The sequence below is a fragment of the Panthera onca genome, chromosome A2, assembly GCF_046562875.1.
Source record: "Panthera onca isolate mPanOnc1 chromosome A2, mPanOnc1 haplotype 2, whole genome shotgun sequence".
In the NCBI taxonomy this organism is placed as follows: Eukaryota; Metazoa; Chordata; class Mammalia; order Carnivora; family Felidae; genus Panthera; species Panthera onca.
This window is the reverse complement of record NC_138340.1, coordinates 132,351,737-132,372,562: the sequence shown is the minus strand read 5'-3', so window position 1 is coordinate 132,372,562 and position 20,826 is coordinate 132,351,737. Positions and strand designations below refer to the sequence as shown.

General features: G+C 39.9%; 1 protein-coding gene and 1 long non-coding RNA gene across 6 annotated transcripts in view; one reads left to right on the top strand and one right to left on the bottom strand.

Annotated features, from left to right (window-relative positions):
* The window catches only part of FOXP2 (forkhead box P2), a 566,859-nt gene extending 548,486 nt beyond the window's left edge, over positions 1-18,373 (bottom strand). For 3 of the 5 annotated variants that reach the window (XM_060632922.3, XM_060632934.3, XM_060632931.3), the window contains exon 1: positions 18,051-18,373. The gene's annotated coding sequence lies outside the window, so the exon portion shown is untranslated. Of the gene's footprint in view, positions 1-16,780; positions 17,981-18,050 lie in introns of those variants that run through there. The other 2 variants (XM_060632935.3, XM_060632924.3) reach the window with 2 other exon arrangements.
* Positions 16,399-20,826, top strand: part of LOC132679411 (uncharacterized) — a 32,161-nt gene continuing 27,733 nt past the window's right edge. Inside the window, exon 1 of the long non-coding RNA XR_009610147.2 lies at positions 16,399-16,488. This is a non-coding gene — a long non-coding RNA (uncharacterized LOC132679411). The remainder of the gene's footprint in view (positions 16,489-20,826) is intronic.

Genomic DNA, 20,826 nt, shown 5'->3' with positions numbered 1-20,826 from the left:
ACTCTTCATTAGATCTTTAGAGATTATTAATGTACTCTCATAGGAATAGTTATATATTTTATATTCTAAGTCACAATTTTATTTCTGATGACCAGTAGAGTTTGGGTTTCATTTTGATTCCCTATATCCCCCCCCCCAAATGCTTTAGAAATGCCATGTAATATTTTACTCCACTGTTTCCAAAAGCATGGTCTTCATACCACCTTATTTAAATCATGTACGATATTTTCTAAAAATGCAGACTCCTAACCCTAACCCCTCTCCAGACTACTGAGTCAGAGTAATTCATGTCAGACCTGCAAATAAGCATTTTAACAGCTTTCCCCAAATAATTCTTATAACCAGCAAAATTATCTCAAACGAATGTTTCACTTACTTATACATTTATACATCTGCAACAGCTTCATCTAAAACATTTTATAAACTTACCACGTGCAAACATATTACATCTCTATTTGAATAAATGTTTCTATCTTCTAGCAGTAAAGACAATTTCCTCAACTAATAATGTACTTAGCTTGGTGTGTCCTACTTTACCTAGGTACTTGCCAGAGGAGCATTCAACTGCCACATTCAAAAACACTCTAAACTTACTTTAACTTTTACCACCACTTACTGAAATTTAAATTAAGAACTAGTCAAAATGACTAAACGTTTTGTTGAAAATGGGATTAAAAGCCACAAATAACAGTATAGCTCTTTATTTACAGAAATAAAGTCTACAAATATACATATTAATAGTTTTTTTAACTCAAGTTGTCTTAAATTTATATCATCTATGTCATCGAACAGTATTTTTTTCCTCCAGTTGTATTTCATCATTCGCAATTAACATTTTCAAAAAACATCAAAAGAACACCTCACTCTCTGAGGAAGACCAGAATAGTTCATTAGCGATGCATATCCCAGCAGCCCCCATACCTGGCTGCATTAGGTCTTTTTGCACTTTCCGTTTTTTTTTAGGTCACACAAATCCTGTAAGTAATGTAATGAAACCACAGGCTTGTCTGTATTTTCTCTTACAGCCAAGCCCTGGCTCATAAATATTTCACTTATTGTTGTCTTAACTCTAAAAGAGATTTGCCTGTATTTTTCTTGCTTTATTTGAAACCTCTCTCTTCTGAAAGTGATTCTGATGATGACTTTCGTAAAGCAGTACATTCTTTTCAAAAGGGCTCTCATTCAAGATGATGGCAACCACCTAGGCCAGCAAACCAAAAATTTTTAATACTCAGAAATATAACATTCATATAATTCTGAACTAAAATATTTCTCAAGGAAATACAGTATCATGAGACAGAGGAATGTTCTCTATGCCTTAAAATGGTAAGAAAAGAGTTCACATAAGTACCTTTAGGTTACAGAAAACAAGGAGAATTCAAGATGAGGTCACAGGGAAATGTTAGGAGGAAAGGGTATTTTGAGTTAGGTGGGCAACAAAAATCACAAACTGCTTATTCAAAACAGTGAACAGTGGAAACAAAAAAGCATTAAAATTCCAAGAAAAAAAAATAAAGAAATGATGTTGTTCAATACACAACTCTTTCATATGATAAAGCAACAAATGTTACCTCAAATCAGGCCTCCTGTCAAAAAGAGAGATGTGTATTCTGAAGGAAAAAAAAAAAAAGATTCTGGCAGTCTACTAGCTACTGAGATTTGTGGACTTGCCCATAGCAAGGAAGAAAGAACATCAAGGAAAAGAACTATTCCTCATTCTTAGTCTTTTCATCCATCTTCTCATCTCCTCCAACTGAAACTATGTAATCTACAAAGTTTACACCAAAAATAAGAACAGAAGCACTCCCCAAGACAGACTCTGCAAGATTAGCTTTAGTTAACTTAAAAAATACAAATAAAGAAATGCCAGAACACATAAGCAGAAAAACCTAGCTACAGGGTCACCATAAGTAAATATAATAGGAAATCCTCTTTACGCAAAGACACAGGAGCAAACCTAGTTAAACAGTCATCTGACTGATGGAGGGCACTGATGTGACCAGTTTTCAAATTTGCCACTCCAGCCAAAGACTTCACTCTACATCTAATCTGTAATCTAATCTACATCACTCTACATCTAACTGTATCCTCGCGTTTGGTCTGCCCATATCCTCACTTAGCAGTGTATAGAAAAGGTTCCGGTTGTGCCAAAGCTTTGTCTCAAACTAAAGTTGCCTCTACTAGTTGTGATTCTTCATGATTCATGACTCTTCTACCTGTCTCGGAACCTTCCTGACATCTTTGTTTTGCCCTGACCTCTGAAAAATGTGAAAGACATTCTTGGTTCACTACCTAGACCCTTTGATGACTCGGCTGGTCACTGTACTTTATTATCTAGATTTATACTGTGATACTAATAATGACAATATTGAGCACCTAATAAATTACTGACATACAAATAATTTCTTCTCTCTGAAGGCTTAAAAAGCAATGAGGAAAATTACTACTTTGACCTTAATAGCAATGAAAAGGGAAGAACTATCATGAAAGATTTTGTCACAGAACTCTTAGAAGTCCATGTCAATTTTAAGGTCATAATTCCAAGCCAGTGAATAAATGTGGCATGGACTTTTGTAACGGAAGTAAAAACGATAAGTCTATATTTATATGAATAACTGTGTGTGTGTATGTGTCTGTGTGTGTGTAGCAAAATATAGTCGATAGGCTAAATGTGACTCAGAGCCTGATTTTGGATAGTCTGTTAGGTAAGAATGGTTTTTTACAGTTTCAAATGGTTGAATAAAAATCAAAAGAATATTTTGTGAAATATGAAAATGATATGAAATATGAAACATGAAAATGCAAACTTTAGTGTATATAAACAAACCTTACTGTCACACAGCCACATTCTTATTGTTCATAACAATATTGTTCAATATTGTTCATATTGTTCATTGTATACTACAATGGGAGAGTTGAACGACTGCGGCAGAGACCTATGGCCCACTGAACTTATATTTACTCTCTAGTCTTTTACAGAAAAAATTTGCCAGCTCCTAATATATATGACAGCTTGGCAAATAAGAAACGGCTTGGGATAAATATCTACTGAAATTATGAATTACTGAAAGTGCACTTATGGCCCTACAGTCAGCCTGAGAAGGCACTAAAAAGAGGGAAAAAAATTAGAAAATAGCTAAAAAATCAGAGTTACACAGGCATTATTTGACCTCATAAGTAATATTACCATAGCAAGGAACAGTCCAGAAACATGACTCAAAGCTTTAATAAATACTTGAAATGGGCTGAAGCAACCCCCTCCAAACCCTCAAAAAATCTAAGAACACTTCATGATCTTATTTAGATACTGGAAAAAATGTTAAAGAAGACATGAGCCTACTGTCTGATGACAGTGGTATACTATCATATAACTGAGATGAATCTTAGGTGGTTTTTACATTCTCCACCAAAAAGGAATGTGTTGAAACCTAAAATGGAAAATCAAATATGATTAATAAAGAATCAAAGTTCAGGAATTAATAAGAGAACAATGAGTCACTGTAAATAAGTTCATGTATACATGACCAATGGATTACAATCTCAGGGTATTAAAAAGTAAATGTTATAACAGAATGATAGCTGATAACCTTGAAAGAGTTACAAATAACAGGAGAGAGGACATAGCACCTAAGAGGGGCAAATACTGTTTTATTTTTTTAAGGTAAAAGGATTCTAGAAAATGAAGATCAGTGATCTTGACATTATTCCCCAACAAAACTAGAACAGGTTACTAAACAGATGGTTTGTGAGCACTTAAAATTTTTTTAAAAAAACCTGCCATGGATTTGTTAAAAATAAGCCATGCCAAACCTTGTTTCCTTTTCTGACACGCTACTATATGAGTGAATCAAAGAAATACATTAGCTGTATAATAGCTGGACCAAGAAAAATATAGAGAAAAGTCTCTCATGGCCAACTTGGGGTAAGTCCACTTACTATTTGTGTAACTTTGGGGAAATTTCTTAATATCTGGGATAAGAGGCAAATTTCATGGGTCTCTGAAGTGTCTGCATGTTTTGTGAGCAAAGGCACTGGCAGTTTTTGTGCTGGACTGTCTTTCCACAAATGTTTGTATAGCAAATAGCCTTTGAAGACAGAAATAGTATCTCCCTATGGAACAAAAGAAAAGTTTACTTACAGCCCATTATAAAAGATCTGGGTTCCTAAACTTGGCATTCCTCATGGGTGATACAACTCACCAAGTGTGCAGCATGAATCTGAGCCACTCTACAGAACTCCTGTGGGACGGAGTGGGGCAGGGGGACAAGGAACCAAAACAAAAAACAAAAAACTCACACTGCTGACTGTACCAGAGGTAATAAAGCTCTGTCTCTGACCCCAAAGTTGTGTGTCTTCCACAAGCATCTATAAAGCACTGGCTGGCTAATTAGTTAACCTGCAAATAGAATAAAATTTCATATCCTCCACAACTCAGCTTTCCCATTTGTAAAATGGGAAAATAACAGTACCTCCTTATAGAAGTATCATGAAGATTAAATGAATTAATGCATACAAACTGATTAGAGAATGCTTATTGAAACTAACTGCTCAAAGAATGCTAGCCATTATTATGATTAATTTCAAATGTATATAGGTGGGTAAATAATCACATCCAAAGGATCAATGACAAGTGAAAGACTCCACGTTCACTAACTTTAGTAAAGGTTCCATTCTTAACCCTGTTCTGCTCAATATTTTTATAATAATTGAATAGAGCTATAAAATGTATTAATCAAGATTATGAATGACACAATTACTAACAAATATAATAGAATCAGGAATTTTTTTTTAGAGCCTGACATGTTGAATAACTGAACTATAAAAGAAGAATTTAAAGGGTGCCTGGGTGGCTCAGTCCGTTGAGCGTCCAACTCTTGATTTCCACTCAGGTCATGATTCTAGGGTCATAGAATCGAGCCCCGCATCAGGCTCCGTGTGCAGCCTGCTTAAGATTCTCTCTCTCTCTCTCTCTCTCTCTCTCTCTCTCTCTCTCCCCCACCCCCCGCCCTTCTCCCCTACTTGTGCTCTTCCTCTCTCCAAAAGAAAGAAAGAAAGAAAGAAACAAAGAAACAAAGAAAGAAACAAAGAAACAAAGAAAGAAACAAAGAAACAAAGAATTTAAAAGACATATAAATCCTATTTTTAAAATAAACTCTTCAAATTGTATATTCATGCAACTTATCTAAAATTAATTAAAAATTTAGTAACAATGTAACATGACTAAAAAAAAATGAATCGCTATTAGATTGGAGGAAAAAAATGGAGACAAATTTTCAATGTGTTCTATGTTGGTCAGGCAACACTCTTGGTTTGGTATTTAGCTCTAGGTACATTTTAAAGGAAAACTTTGGCAAACAGAAGCATACCCAGAGGAGAGTTATCAGAACTGTGAGGAATGAAATACATCCAAATATTATATAAGGTATAACAGAAGAAACTTGACTTCTTTAGCCTAAGAAAGGAAAGATTTATTAGAAATGAAAACTTTCAGACATCTACAAAGTTATCAACGTGAAATACTCTGTGTAAATCCAAAGGGTAGAGCTGGAAACAATGGCTAACTGATCACAATTCAACGTAAGGAAAAACTTTTTAACAATTAAAGTTTTTCAAATCTTGGATGTAAAGATAACAAACTTTTCATTCGTGGAAGTTTTTGAAAGCCACTTGCCAGGTTTATGGCCTTGGGGACTACCTCCTTCACATTCAGATGTCTTTTCACTGCTCACTTCTTGTCTGAAAAAAAGCCACTGCACAGGAAGCTACTCCAGGCTTCTTGTCTATTTTCACTCCTGTCTTTCACTCCCTGGTTTCTGTTCCATTTCAGCCCAGCTAGCCCCTTCAAACTGACAATTTGTTCTTAGCACCCAACCTGCCTCTCTGATTTACCTCTTTGATTGTTCCCTTTCCATACACTACAGTCCATTGGCAATTTGACAGAGGCTCCTGGAGAGTAAACCCTAGCCCCGTCTCCCATCTGACTTGGAAGGGAGAATGGAAAATGAATTTCATGATCTGAAAGGATCTTTTTATTTCTAGGATTCTTAGATTCTTCTTACTTCTTTTGCCATTTGCAGAAATTGGTGGATGATCAGTAACTGAGGAATAAACAAGTGAATGAATAAATGACAAAACATTATGAAACAACTGATGACAAACTTCTTTCTTCTTTAAGAACTAGCTACCTGAATGGATCTTAGATCTTCCAATCAAACAGATGACAAGGAGTGAAAAGACATGACCAGTGAACTCCTGTGGAAACAAGGAAAGCAAGTTTGAAAGCAAGAGAGACTGGGGGTGGGAGCAGGAATGAGGGAAGAGAACTATGGTAAAGACCCCAAAATTAATTTTTAGAAATGACCTCCCAGTGAAGTCTCTTACTTATAAGCCATGCCAACTTATAAGGCAAAATAAAATCTGAGGCTATATAAAAATGTAATTAAAAAAATAAATAAAAATATATTTGAATGAAAAATGAGAGAATTCTAAACTCAGAAAAAATTATGACAGGAACAAGCAACTGCATTATTGCAAAGGCAAACAAGATACACCACAACAATATAAATGAATCTCATATGCATTATTCATATGATATAATGGTCTATACCAATGATACCTTGGTCTATATGCAAGACCAAGGTATTATATGTGCATATATGCATTATGCATACAATTAAAGTGAAAGAAGCCTAACTCAAAGACTACACACTGTATGATTCTATTTATAAGATAGACTTGAATGTGGTATATGTATACAATGTAATATTATTCAGCCATAGGAGAGGAGGGTATCTTGCCACTTGTGACAGCATGGGTGGACCCTGAGCACATTATGCTAAGTGAGATAAGTCAAAGACAAGTACTGATTCTTACATACAATCTGAAAAAGTCACACTTACAAAACACCAACTAAAATGGTGGTTACTCTGGGATGGGGTGTTAGGGATTAAGATTAATGTCACTTAAGGGTACAAACTTGCAACTTGCTTATAAACAAGTCATAGAGATCTAATGTATATGGGATATAGACAGCAATGTGGCACTACAGTTATGTAATGTGATAAATGTCACTACAATGGCAATCATGTTATGATATGTAAACATATCAAAGTAACACACTAGACACCATAAATTTATACAGTGCAAAATTTGCCTTAAAAAAAAAAAAAAGCAGACTTGAGAGAACAAAACTATAGGGACAGAAAACAGATCAATGGTTACCAGGGCCTGGAAGATGAGGAAAAAAGGGTGACAAAAAACCATATGGAAAAATTTTGTAACATGATTTTGTTAAAATATACAGAACTTTACACTAAGAAGGGGTTAATTTTGCCATACATAAATTATCTTTAACTAAAAATAGAAACTAAAGAGCTTAAAATAATTTTATAAAGATAATTAAAATAGTGTGTCATTAATAAGACACAATAAAAGGAGAAAAAATTACCAGAATCATTTCTACAGTATGATAACCAATATCTTATTATTTTTTAAAATTTTATTTCATTAATTTGAGAAAGAGAGAGAGAGAGAGAGAGAGCACACGAGTGGGGGAAGGGCAGAGAGAGAGAAGGAGAGAGAGAATCCCGAACAGGCTCTGCACTATCAGCACAGAACCCAATGCGGGGCTCAAACCCACCAACAATGAGATCGTGACCTGAGCTGAAATCAAGAGTTGGACATTCAGCCAACTGAGCCATGCAGGTGTCCCACCAATACTTTATTTTTACAGTGAAATGTCAAATGTATAGCCAAATAGGTTTTTAAAAACAATCAAATACATTTTTACTTCCAATGAAGAGTTCACATGTAAAAGTAAAATTATTCATCCACATTCCATCTCTTAAATATACTCTCATAAGAAACATAATCCTAGAAATAAGAAAATAAACATTAAATATTTTTGTTAGTTATGTATTCATAGCTTGTTACCATATATTCTCTTTCATTGTACATCTGCACTTAAAATTTGATCTTATATAGTCAGAAAAACAAGTTGTCTCTCAAAATAAAAACAAAACTTGTAACAACAATGTTCCTTTTAATACAGAAATATGAGTAAGCATGTACTTAGTCATATTTTAGAATCTGGCACTGTTGCAGCCTAGTGGAAACAACATATTTTCACGATACAATCAGAAGGATACCAAAGAGAATAGATTTGTAAAATCAAATACCAATAGACATAACAAATGACATTGCCTTTCTTCTGTTTGTGGAACGGTAGGAGCAACAGACATGTAGGGCGTGGGATAGTTTGACATTCTTAAAAATTACAAAACAGCAAAGAATTAGAACTTCACTTAAAAGCATACTTTTCCAGAAAGAAAGAAATATTACAAATTGATCAAAATTATAGATTTAAAATTATGGTATATGGGACAACACAAAGTCAAGCCGTCCAATGAATTATATTTTTAGTTACAGGAATATGCATTCTCAGTAACATATGACAAGGTAGAATTGAAATGGGAACGTCTGCAAGCTTACATCACAGCTAAAACCTACCACAATTTATAATCCTTTACATTCAGAGAAGAATGCTTTGTTGCTGTTCTCCTTGTTCGTCTGCATAAAGACAAACCTTGATCGCCACAAGAAAAGCAGCCAGAATAAAGAAAGGGACCACACTTTGCATTGGATGGCACACTCCACGGGGTGTGTATAGTTGATATGATGTATGTACTGCACAACTGGGGGATGGGGCAGCAAAGCAATAGAGGAATGATCTAGATGAGGCTCTAAAAACTTTTTAGCAGTGCCCAGGAGAAGAAGAAAGACGCCTCAAGAGATTTGGGGCAAAACTTCCTATGTGGCACACTGTATAAAACCGTGTCACTCCCTTTAAGCCAAACTACAGCAAAGACATGTAGTATTCCTACAGCTGGGAGTTGTGTTTCCTTTAATGCCGCACAATGCATAGGCTGGACCATGTGGCAGCCCGACATTTTATGTGGGTTCTAAAAATGTATGTCTGTGTGTGTGAAGTCCATCAAAAAGGGGAGCTCTAATTTTAAAAGACAAAGTTTATCAAACAGCTTATCCAACTCCACATCTTATTTCTGGACTGGTGACACTTCGAGCTAAATATATGAATGAGCACAGGACCAGACAAAATTGTGAAGAAATTAATATTGGGGAAAGTTAATGACGCACCTCAGGGGAGAGAACGCCAGGTGGTTATTTATTCTTCTTAACCCAAACATGATCACCCTCACATGCACTCTGCCTTCTCTGCTGTGTGAGCTTTCTGGTTAAACAAGAGGAGGCTCCATTCCCGACAGAGATGGGGGGAAGCAGTGTGAAAATGCCCAATGCGCTACAATAGTAGAAAAAAATTACTCTTAAATTTTAACTGAGCCCCCCTGAGCTTCATAAGCAAAGTTACGTGTGGTAATTGTTGTTAGTTTTAATTAGTTTTAATTGTTTTTATTTTAGGAAGTGGTCGTTTTCTTCCATTCATTCTTATGTGTGTGTTTATGGTAGTAAAGACAAAACATGTTCATGGCTTCAAATTTGATTCTACATATTTCAAAAAAGATTTGAGTTGAAAGTAACCTAAAAACTAATTCATGCTCCTTTTCATTTTGGAGGAACTAACCCACCCACCATCACACAACAGTTACAGACAGACCAAGTACCAGAATGCAGGTCTCCTGGCACTTACCATGGAACTCTGCATAGTAAACCAAGCAGCTATTTTACTAGCTGTGGTAATAATTATACTTTCCAGAAGGATCTATCTTCATTCGCATTCTAAAATGCATTATTACTAAAGAAGTACTTTAATACAAAATGTCCTTCTCAAGACAAGGAAAGGATTGGAACTTGGAGTAGCCAAATGGCAGCATGGAGGGCACTGGGTGTCTAAGGAGCAGGAGAAGAGGAGGAGAAGTTAGTAATTTTTTTTAAAGGGGAAACTGGGGTAATCATGTAACAAAAGCCCACTTTGCCTAGCTTCACAGTTTTCCGAGGGCTACATATTCACTGATGGTATAATAAAATATCAGAATGATGTAGAAAGGTTTCATAATTCAGTCTGGAGGAAGGAAGAGAGAAAAAGAAAAATGAGAAGAGGCAAAGAGGACCTCCTCCTTTAACATCAATAGAAAAGATGATAAATGCCTTTCTCTATTCTCAAGGTATTTCAAATAAAATTGCTGAACGAGTTACTGCATATTCCAAACATGGACATAATATGTGGGAAGGAGATCTATAGAGCATTAGGTTTGGAAGAAAAAAATCAATGGGGATTATGGAGTATACTTGTGAGGAGCATTGGGGGCTGAATGGAAGTATTGACTATAGTGATACAGTACACCTGAAACTACTACTATACTGTATGTTAACTAAGTGGAATTTAAATAAAAACTTAAAAAGCAGAAGAATCTGTGAATCTGTATGATGTTTTATGGAGAGCTGTATCACTTATTCATACCTTAGTTATAGATGTCCAAAAGCAATTCGGGCAAGCTCAAAAGTGAGATTTTAACTTTGGAGAGATGGACCTTCCAAAACTCATAAGTACTCAATCTGCTCTGTTTAAGTGTAGATACTGAAAGAATGAGGCAAAAGAGAAGTTGTAAACTTATGGTGTGTGTGCCAACACAGAGAGGAAAGCCATCTAAATCTAAAGGTTTTCAGAAGAGACCTTCGCTTAACCCATTTCCTCCTATTCTTCCCCACAGACAATCTCAGAAATACTTGGTATGCCAATGTTGTGTCCATAACGTAGCCATTAGAAATACCTATAGACATTATTTATATTATTCATATTAAGATGTGATTATGAAATATATGATGAAACGTCATTTGGACTGTCCTAAGTATTATCACATGGAAGCACTCAACTATTGAGCATTTGTTGTTGCCCAGAAAGAAAAACATCCATTCACACGTTTCGAAAGCTAAGTATACTATTGTTTCTCAGATCAGAATAAAATAGAGATAGAAAATATTGAACTTGAAGTGTATCCACCTGAGAGGGGAGCCATGTCTTGGTCAATACAGTAGTGAACATGGTTTACCAAATGTGACATGGTATAAAATAAGTGAAAAGGAAAAAGGAAGGTGAAAAGTAATTGCAGCTACACAAAAAGTGAGTTAATGATATAGACAGAAGTAATTTCTTGGCCCTCTGACAACTCATCCATTCTTTCATTCAATATTTAGTTTTATAGCTGCTACCCAGTGCCAAGCACTGTTCTACACATTGGATTAGAACGGTGAACGCACAAAATCCTTGGCTCCCTGCAATACACTTTCTCATCAGGAAAACGTGATAAATAAACAACTTTTTAAAATGTCAGCTGATGATGGTGCTGTGGGGAAAATTAATGTTGGGTAAAGGTGACAATGCATGACCAATGAGTATTTGTTATTTTATATATGACAGTCAGAGAAGGCTTCTCTAAAAAGGGTATGTTTGAGCAGAGACATGAAATTCATGAAGATATCTGAGTGTAGAGCATTTCAGACAGAGAACACAGAAAAAAATCTGTGGTGGGAATCAGCTTATCCTGTTTTGAGAAATATCAAGGAAGCCAGTATGTCTAGAGTTGACTGAATAAGAGGAAAATGTTAGGAAAGAATGTCAGATAGGTAACAGGGGTCAAATAACATGGACTTATGTAAGGTCTTTGTCTTTTATTCTCAGGGACATAAGCTATTGGACGGTTTATAGAAAAGAGTGACATAATCACATATTTTTAAAAGATCACTCTGCTGTGTGGAGAACGGACTGTGTTGCCTAGAGAGAGAAGAAGGGAGATAAATAAATAGCTACTGCCAACAACTCAGGTAGGAGATGATGCTCTACCTGATCAGATTGGTACCAGTGATGGTACTAACTAGATGTATAAAACGAGCTTGGGGGATGAGGGGAGGCACTTACCTAAACTAAAGGCAGACTCAGAAAGGGGCGGGGGGGGGACGACAAAAAAGGAAGTGAAGAGTTAGCTACAGGCATACAGATATAGATCAACTAAATCCTGGAACATAACTTTGGGTGAAGTAATGGTGAGGAATAGTCCTTAAAGATGTTGGGGATCTTTTTTTTTTAAATGAGATGATTTTATGACAGTCTACATATGCTAAGATGTTAAGCTATTTGGATTAGTGTACTATAAGTTTCTCCTCGCTATCTGCCAGTGAGAAATTTTATAAATGCTTTCTCCGAAATATGTCTACCGCTGATTTTTTTTCTTACCCCCTAAAATTCACTTTAAGAAAGTTTGTTTTTTCTTAAATTGAGATAAAGTTGTAAAATGATGGCTGTAGCTGTGTATGTCTACCAAAATGATACAAAACTAAAATAATACAAAAAACTTTGACAGAAAATGCCATTATAAAAGTTAAGAAAGAAATGAATACCAGAAAAACTTTACACTATTTCTAGTAGTATGCTTTATTTGAGGAACTCAAAGTAAATTTCCTTAACTTCCTTTAAAAAAAAAAAGTGTAACATTCTCATGGCATAAATCTTTTAGGCTTATGTTAGATAGATCTTTAAAAAGAAACACTAAAAACTTAAATAAATTTTAAATCAACATTATCCTCCACATAGTATATTTTAAGCCTTCCAAGATAGAAATCAAGAGAAATTAAGCAACATTAATAAACTAAAACTGCTGAGAGCTTTTAAACCCCTGGGGATTCATTTGCTTCACAGCCATATACTTTTACAACATTTAAATTTTATTTGCCTTTGCTAATAAAAATAATTTGCCATAGAGACAGGAATGAAGACATATTTATCAATATAATGGGAAGGTATATTCTAGAAGTCCTTGGTGGATTGAAGGAAGAGGGAGGTATACAACTGAATGGGAAACAGACTTATATTGGTAGAGTATAGGTCCAAGAACACATATTTCAAATATCAAGGAATTTAAAAGGCTAAACCTGGCCCTTCATAGATAATTTACAGAGAAAATGCATTTTAAATAAAATTGTAGATAAAATTATATAAGCAAGTGTAATTTAGAATTTCAGTTGTTCATAGAAAGCAAGTTGACAGGTGAAGAAATACAGTAAGAAGTAAGCAAAGTTAATAATTACAAAATGAAAAAGTATTAGGGTTCAAAGTGAAACAGGGGTGATACCATTATAGGTCATTTTTGAGCCATGATACTCTTAATTTAGCTGCCTGGCAAAAACCTGTATAGATAAACACAAATTCCTAGTCACTCCAATTACAAAGTTAACATTATTCTCCTAAGAATTAGGCCAATTCTTAACAATGCCGCATTTGAGAAAACCCCGAACTGCTGAAGCATCTATTTAGAGAAAAAACAGTTTTAGTAAATACTGAAAATAGGTCACCACATATATATAGGTTTACTTTTCATTTTAATATGAATAGTGTTGGAACATTATGAATCTAAATCTTCTTTAAGGACCTCCCCCCAGTATCTCAATGTTCTAACACTAACCTCTTAATTAGTCACAATATTTCTTTATATTTCACCAACGTTATTCCCTTTTTTGTTTTGTCTAGAAATTTGGGGGTGGGGGATGGATCAATACACTGAGCAGAGCAAAAGAATATATACAAAAATACATCAGAGGTAATGACAAGACAAAAGTAAATCAGCAAGTGGAAGTAAATGCCCATTTATTTTAATACATAAGAATACCTACAAGGAAAGAATATTCTACAGGAAAAAAATATTCTACCATATGAGTATTTATGTAATTCAATAGTAATGAATTTTCACATAAACAATGTGGGACTCAAAAAAAAAGTAATGGTACTTTTAGACAACTCCCCAAACTATACTTAGTTAGGGCGCTGAAAAACACAGTAATGGGGTCCACCTGGAAGTTCTGAAAAACAAATGAGGATGCTAAATTTCTGGAACAACTCCATAGAAAAATCAATGAAAATGACTCAAGCCACATGGGGGAAAAAAACAAGACCTAAGAACTTAAAGTACTTTATACAGACTATGGAGGTTATAGGACTGGAAACCAAGTGTATTAAGAAATACACAGTTGGATCTAGGAAAATATTTATGTCATCTAAAGAAAAAATAGAACTAAACTATGGCATATAACATTTGAATTAGGCACTAGATTATCTGTGGATCGTAAATACTGGAGTATGTTTAAGGCAAGTTGTAAGCACCTGTATTGCTTTTGCAGACCCTTAAGAAAATAAGCAGTTATCATTTTGGGTTGGGTCTGATCAAGTTTGTTAGAACTCCACGAATTAGGGGGTACATAAGTAAGGTTACTTTGAAAAGTCTATATAAACCTTAAGCTCTCACTGGGCCTAATTTAAGAAACAGGCTTTCTTTATTTAAAGGGCAGTGTGAATCTGGGCACTGGTTAGAACATTTTGGATCCATTAATTTATCACTAAGAGTACTTCCATCTACCACAAAGTTAAAGGGAAAAAAAAAAAAAAGTGTGAGTGTGCCAAGAATTAGTATTCAGTAATTGCAATGAAATTGTTATTATTTCTGAATTCAGTGGTGGTTTGCAATTTTGTCTAGCAACAATGATGTCAAGAGAACTTCTCAGTGACATTCTCTTACAAGTCAATGGCTTCTTTCTGATTTAATTTAGAGAGGTAGAAAATACGTGACCACTTCCATCATTCAGTTTTCTATCAGTATTACAACTAATAGCTGATCTAACATGAGACTATCAACACAGAAATAGACAAGGGTGATGAGGCACAGCCAGCTATAAATCCTTAAAAATATCACAAATAATATGCCCTTTATGTAATTGAGTTCTGTATCCCTCACATTTTCTCTTGAAATAAAAATGTCTGGTAAATTTGTCTGGCTATGTTCATTATACTGTTATGTGCCCTATGAGTCTCAGTCAAACCATGAAGATATTTTCACATATTTAAATATACTTTCATAAAGTATAATTCTAATAGCTCTACAAAGAGAATTGGTTTGTGTTTTTAAATTTTTGCTTGTACAAAAGGAACAGAACTTCTCATTACAAGTTATCTGTAAATTTAATGTTCACCTTTTTTCCTATTTTTACAGTGTGCCACATACAACAATTTCCCCCTATTTAGGTTTCTAGAATATTACAAGGATTTATTTTATTTTACTTGTAAAAGCAAAACCACTGTACTATCACCAGTGCAAATAAATAAAACTTCAATGACAGTTTACTTAGATACAACCATTAATAAATCTAGTCATGTCATAATGTGATTAAAGGTCTCTCTCCACTCCAGAGTATGAACTCTATGAAAACAATATTCAATTCTAAAATGTCCATCACTCTAAATCTCAAAATGTAAGTTGAGGAATTTTGAAAAACAGTTAAGAATAGTTCATAATTGTTATTTGTATATAATTTCTTTTGATTATTCTATATCCACTGTAGTGCAATTGTAACATTTTAGTTATCTGTATATAAAAAGAAAGCATGTACTGCACTCCTTAAATTGAATTATAAAGAAAATACTCTTAAAAATTCTTGCATTCTTGTACTGAAACGTGAACTTTTGGATGATCTTTTAAAATGGAGTGTCCTCCCTCACTTACCTACAGTGATGTATCATCAGGTTTCCAGTCTCCTCTTTAAAAGTTAGTAACTCAATCACAATTAAACACTTATTCCACTCAGTTTTGGGTAACAATGAAATAGTGGGGTTCTTAAGGAAGTACTGAATTGAACAAGGACTGAACCTGGGTCTCCTTAAATAACAAAACTGGGAGGATGGGAGAGGGGAAGGAAAGAAGGAAAGAAAAAATGACTTTTAAAAAGCTTCTAAACTAAAATGAAATCTTAGGACCCTAATGATCATCATATACATAACTTTATACCCACTTTATTAATGGTATACACAAATAAATCCAAACTGTAAATTAACAGTATTAAACAAACACTACATTTTAAAATTCCAGTACACCGAGAATATACTTATCCATAACTCATAGTGACAGAAAAGATAAACAGGCCCCTTGACAACATAAAACATTTCCCAAGGTACCGCACGATGCAAGACTGAAGAGGAGAATATCTAAAAGCTCATCTTGGCTTCAGTGTTGACCTGTGACATAGACTTGCTATTAAACACACCCCTCCTGTCTCCGCGGCTGCCTAACCAAACTATTTGAGTTAGGAGAGCATGCAAAGAGGTGCCTTCCAGGCAAACTTTTGTTTTCTAAAAGTTAATCTCTCCAAATACTTCCAGTTGGAAAACGTCCACTTCAGCTACTTGCCACCAGGGCGTCACTTTCTCCCCTCGGCTTACCTGCTACTACTTAATTATTCTTCCAAATAGACTCTGGGCATGTTGCGGAGGTAGCTCTTTAAGCACTTCTGAATCCATGATGACTATATATGTACACATCTTACACACTCCCACAGGTCTCTCACACCCTTTTTCCCTCCGGCCAGTTCTCAGCACTCACCCAGGCCACGTCCGGAATGCCAGCCCACCTGGGAGCAAAGAGTACTCGAGGAATAATCCTCAAGACCAAGAAACTGACTGGACTGCAACATGTGGTGAGAGAAAAAGGGGGGGGGGGGGGAATAAGCATTACAGATAGCAGCTGTCCATTAAGTGGTTTAAATCTGTTGGTTAAAAAGCCGAATAAACAAATACACAGATGGGGTCTCGTTCCTTGGGGATTCCGGAGTCTGAGGAGCCAGTGTCCAGTTCGGCCTCCCTGGAGTCGTCCCTATGCAAAACTTGCACCGGTTGCGCTCTCAAAAGCCCCAGGCTCGCACGTGTCTTTACCCTCTGGTCCCTCCTAATCGGTGTCACCCCACGCGCCAGGTGCCCTGAGAGACTTACCTAAGAGATCTCAGAGTCTGAGGATAGTAGGGCAACTTCTCCTCCCTGCTCTAGACGGGCCCAAACGCCCTCAACAAGCGAGGGTCCACAACGACGCTCGCCCAGAGGTCGGGGTGTCGGGGCGCGTCCTGGCCTGCAGGGCGGGGAGACGCGCGCGGGAGGCACGCGGGCGGCGCGCCCGGCCACCCAGTAGGTCCTGCCGTGCAGCCGCCGCCGCACGTGAGCCGCGGCGAGCGCGAAGGGCCGTCGGGACACGAGCTCTGCCCGGGTTAAAGCCAACCCCCAGCTACCGACTGCCCTCCGCTCGCCAGGGGCCTCCACCGACTTACAGGTAAAAACCAAGCGAGAAGCCCTCCCTTTCTCCGCAAGGTGCCCGCGCCCCTCCCACATTCCCTCCCTAAAGAACCGGGAGGCGCGAGTTCACCCTAAACCTACGCCCAGAGTGAGGAGACCTTTCCAAAGCAGAGTAAAAGTAAGACTAGGACAGATCCCGGGTGAAGCGGGTCGTGCTGTGGACAGGGGAAAGAGCGTGATGGGGGCAGCAGTCAAGATGCACCATTATCCCGAAGCATCACTAGGGGCCAGGAGTTTCTTTACTGGAGAAACAGTTGTGTCCCCTCTCCGCCTCTAGTTCCCAGAAAAGTACTTCTTAAATGAACGCTGAAGCGCCTAACTTAGAGACGGACGAGCAGCATGCACTTGCCCAATTGAGTAAATAAAGGTCAGCAGTTGGATCAATAGTGTGCTTCCAACCGCCAGATGTTTTTACTGTTGTTTCTCCTCCCAGGGGGAAGGGGGGAAGGGAGGGGAAGGAAGAGACAACAAACAATAAAAATAAAAGAGTAAACAAACACACATCTGGTGTTTCGACACACATTTTCCTCCAGCCGCGGTCTCTCTGGACGAGGAAAAATTTTGCATATTCAAAACTAAAAATTAAACGTGAGCCAAAGGCAATCTCCCCTCTGTCGATTCTCCCTTCCCCCATCACAATGCAAAATGAAAAGGAACAACAAGTGGTGATGTTAGGTCCGGAAGGCGACCCCGACGCGGAGCCAAAATTTGACACATGTCACACCCGCCCCGCCGCACCAAGCGCAGCGGCTGGGGCTAAACTTTGCAGCCGCCGCCGCCGCCGCCGCCGCCGCCGCCGCCGCCGCGGGAGGAGCGCGCAGTAGAGTAAAGTCGCAGCCCGGCCCGGCGTGGAGGTGGCTGGGACGGGGTGGGGTGCGGAGGTGCAGCGCGCCAGAGTGAGGGCGAAGAAACTTACCGCGACCTGGGACGCCTGGGCAGCGTCCCGGGAGGTGGCACCCGCGGCGCCGAGGCAGAAGCCCCCAAACAACACACCCACGAGCGAGTCCCGGCAGCTGCTGCCACGAGTGGGGGGCGCGCCCTGGGGGGGGCCGGAGGAAGCCGCAGCCAGCAGACGCGGCCGCCGCATAAATAACCGGGACGGGCGCTCGCGGGCGGGCTGCGGGTGGCGCGGGGCTCGAGCCGGGGCGCAGCGGCCGCCGCGGAGCTGCACGCGCCGGCGTGTCTCGCGCTTTCTCGGAGGCTCGCGCTGTCTCGCGCTGCCGCTCCCCCCACCCGGATCTGTGTGTGTGTCTGTATGTGTGTCTATGTGTGTGAGTGTGCGCTGGCGGGCGCGCGCACCCGGGCGCGCGCGCGTGTTGTTGGCAATGCAAACTGTACACACACTGCGCGCGGAGCCGCCTCTACTCGGAGGGGCGGGGTGGGGGAAGGGACGCCTCGGAGGATTCTGAAGTACTGCCGGGCCACTTGTTTGTTTTGTTTCACTTTGCGTTGTTATTGTTGGTTGTTGTTGGTCCCCAAAGTGGTTTGGAACCAGCCGGTTAGAATGCCTGTCGCCCCCATCTACCTATCTCCCCCGGTCCCCCAACTTCTTTAAAGGAGGGGGAAACGCGGAGCAGAATATTGTTCGGCTTTGCAGTGGAGCCTCCTGGCTGACGTCAGGTCCACCTGCTATGTAAACAACTCGCTGGAGAACTTGTTTGTTCTGCGCCAGATCTTCCCCCACCCCCACCCTTCTCCCCACCTCCTGCTCCGCCTCCTCCCGCTCGGCCCAGACGGCGCGTCGAGGAAGGGGGTGGGGAGGGAGGAGAGAACAAAACCGTATGCTGTATTGGCAAAGCCGAGTTGTGTCTGCTGCTTCTTGGCAGTCCCCAAAGTACGTCCTCTCAGCAGACGGAGCTGCTGGCAAATGAAACAGGGGATTCCACGTGAAGTGCAGAAAGCCTCGAAGGGATCCAAAGCCCTCGGTGGCAGGGAGTTAAAAGTGCATGGTAGTGAGACAGGGAGACCCAAGCGTGCGTTAAAATGCTGATTGGCCTTTCTTTTCACGGTGTGCGCCTCCGCGGCCTGGGCTGGAGAGAGGCCGAGTGTCTTTCTCACTCTTCATTGTTGTCGTGGCTCCTGTCTCACTTGGGCCCAGGAGTTCTTGGGCTTCCTCGTGGTGGCTCCGTCCGGGTCACCGGCGTGGGGCTGGGCGGCGGGCCGGCCGGGGCGGAGCTTGAAAGGAAGGGGCCGCCGACCTGGGACTTTTAGGGTTTGAGGCTTTCGAGACGGGCCCTATCAGTGACTGAGGGTTGCCAAAGTACCCGGAATGAAAGGAAAGAAGAAACTGCCACAGCCCGCTCCGCGCGCACTTCAAAGCCAAGGCGCCGGCGCGGGGGATGCGCGGGCCCAGCCTCCACAGCACCCGGGTCCCAGCTCCCGTCCGTGGAGCACGACCCAGCCAGCTGGCCCACGCGGGACCAAGGGGATGACGAGGGAGAGACCGAGGGAGGACCAGACAGGCCTGGATGGGACGCGGGACCCGACTGGGGGATTCGTCCGTGTAGTCTCTTCCCCAAGCCCGCTCCCGGCAGGCGGTTCCTCCCCTCCGTCTCCCGCCAGTCGCTCCGCTGCCCGCTGGCTGCGCGACCCTCCACCCGCCGCCTTCTCGGCGAGCTGCCGCCTGAGCCCCGCCGCTCAGCTGACAATCAGTGGCAAAGCGTGGCGTTCCGAAAGGCGCTGAAACTTTCTTCCAAATAGCTGCAGCCGAGAGGCCATTGCGAATTAGAGCCTGGCCCCCGGCTTCTTCCCGGCCAACTTTAACATCTCCGGTGGCAGAAAGGGGGGAGGGTGGCTGGGGAGACGGGCGAGCAGCACTAAACTTCTGCCTTTGAGTCTTTCTTTTCCTCAAAGAGCAGCGCGCCCTTTCTCTAAAGGGCAGACGCGAGCTCACACACACACACTTGGCACCAACTCTTCCCTTCAGAACCCGCAGTTCTCCCGGGGAGGAAGCAGCCCTGGCACCCACATCTGTAAACACACCGTCAGCTTTTCTAGTGAAACCAATTAAGTCAATAAGCCAAGGGGCTGGTCGTGGGAAGACGGCCCCTGCCAGGAGCACGAGGAACGAGGCAGAGTTGAGCTTTGAATTGCGGTGCTTTCTGCGAGCTTTTAAACTCCAGGTAGTCCTTAAGTGCTCTGCTTATGAATTGTGTTCTCACTGTTTTTAAAACTGTCTTTTTCGAAGTGCAGGCTGAATAGTGGACAAATAACCCAGATCTTTTTTCTTTTTTTTTTTTTTTTTCTTCCCCAAGATGGGAGCAGGGAAAGAAGGAGAGAGCATTCTTTAAAATTAGGAAACGCCAGACCCAAATGGCCCTACCTCGCCCTTCTGAAAGATTGGGGATAATTTCATGTTAAGTAATCTGCGTCTGTGCTTCATTGGCAAACCTACATAAAAAGCGGATTCTATGAATTAACCTGAAACTATTTTGCAAAAGACAAGGAGCAAACGGTGTCGAAATCCTTGGAGAGCTGAGGATGTCTTTCCACAAGATTTGTGAAAAAAGGTAACAGAATAGTCAAGAGGTCTACAGAGTCCCACTTTCCCCCTTTCTTCTTCCTCCCCCGCAGACACCGACTCGATTTACTTCTCTGTCCAGGGGTCTGGAGGAAGTGAGTGGGAAAGGTTTATTAGAGAGGAGTCCGGGCCACTTGGAAGAGAAGTTCAAGTTCCCAACGAGGAGAAAGAG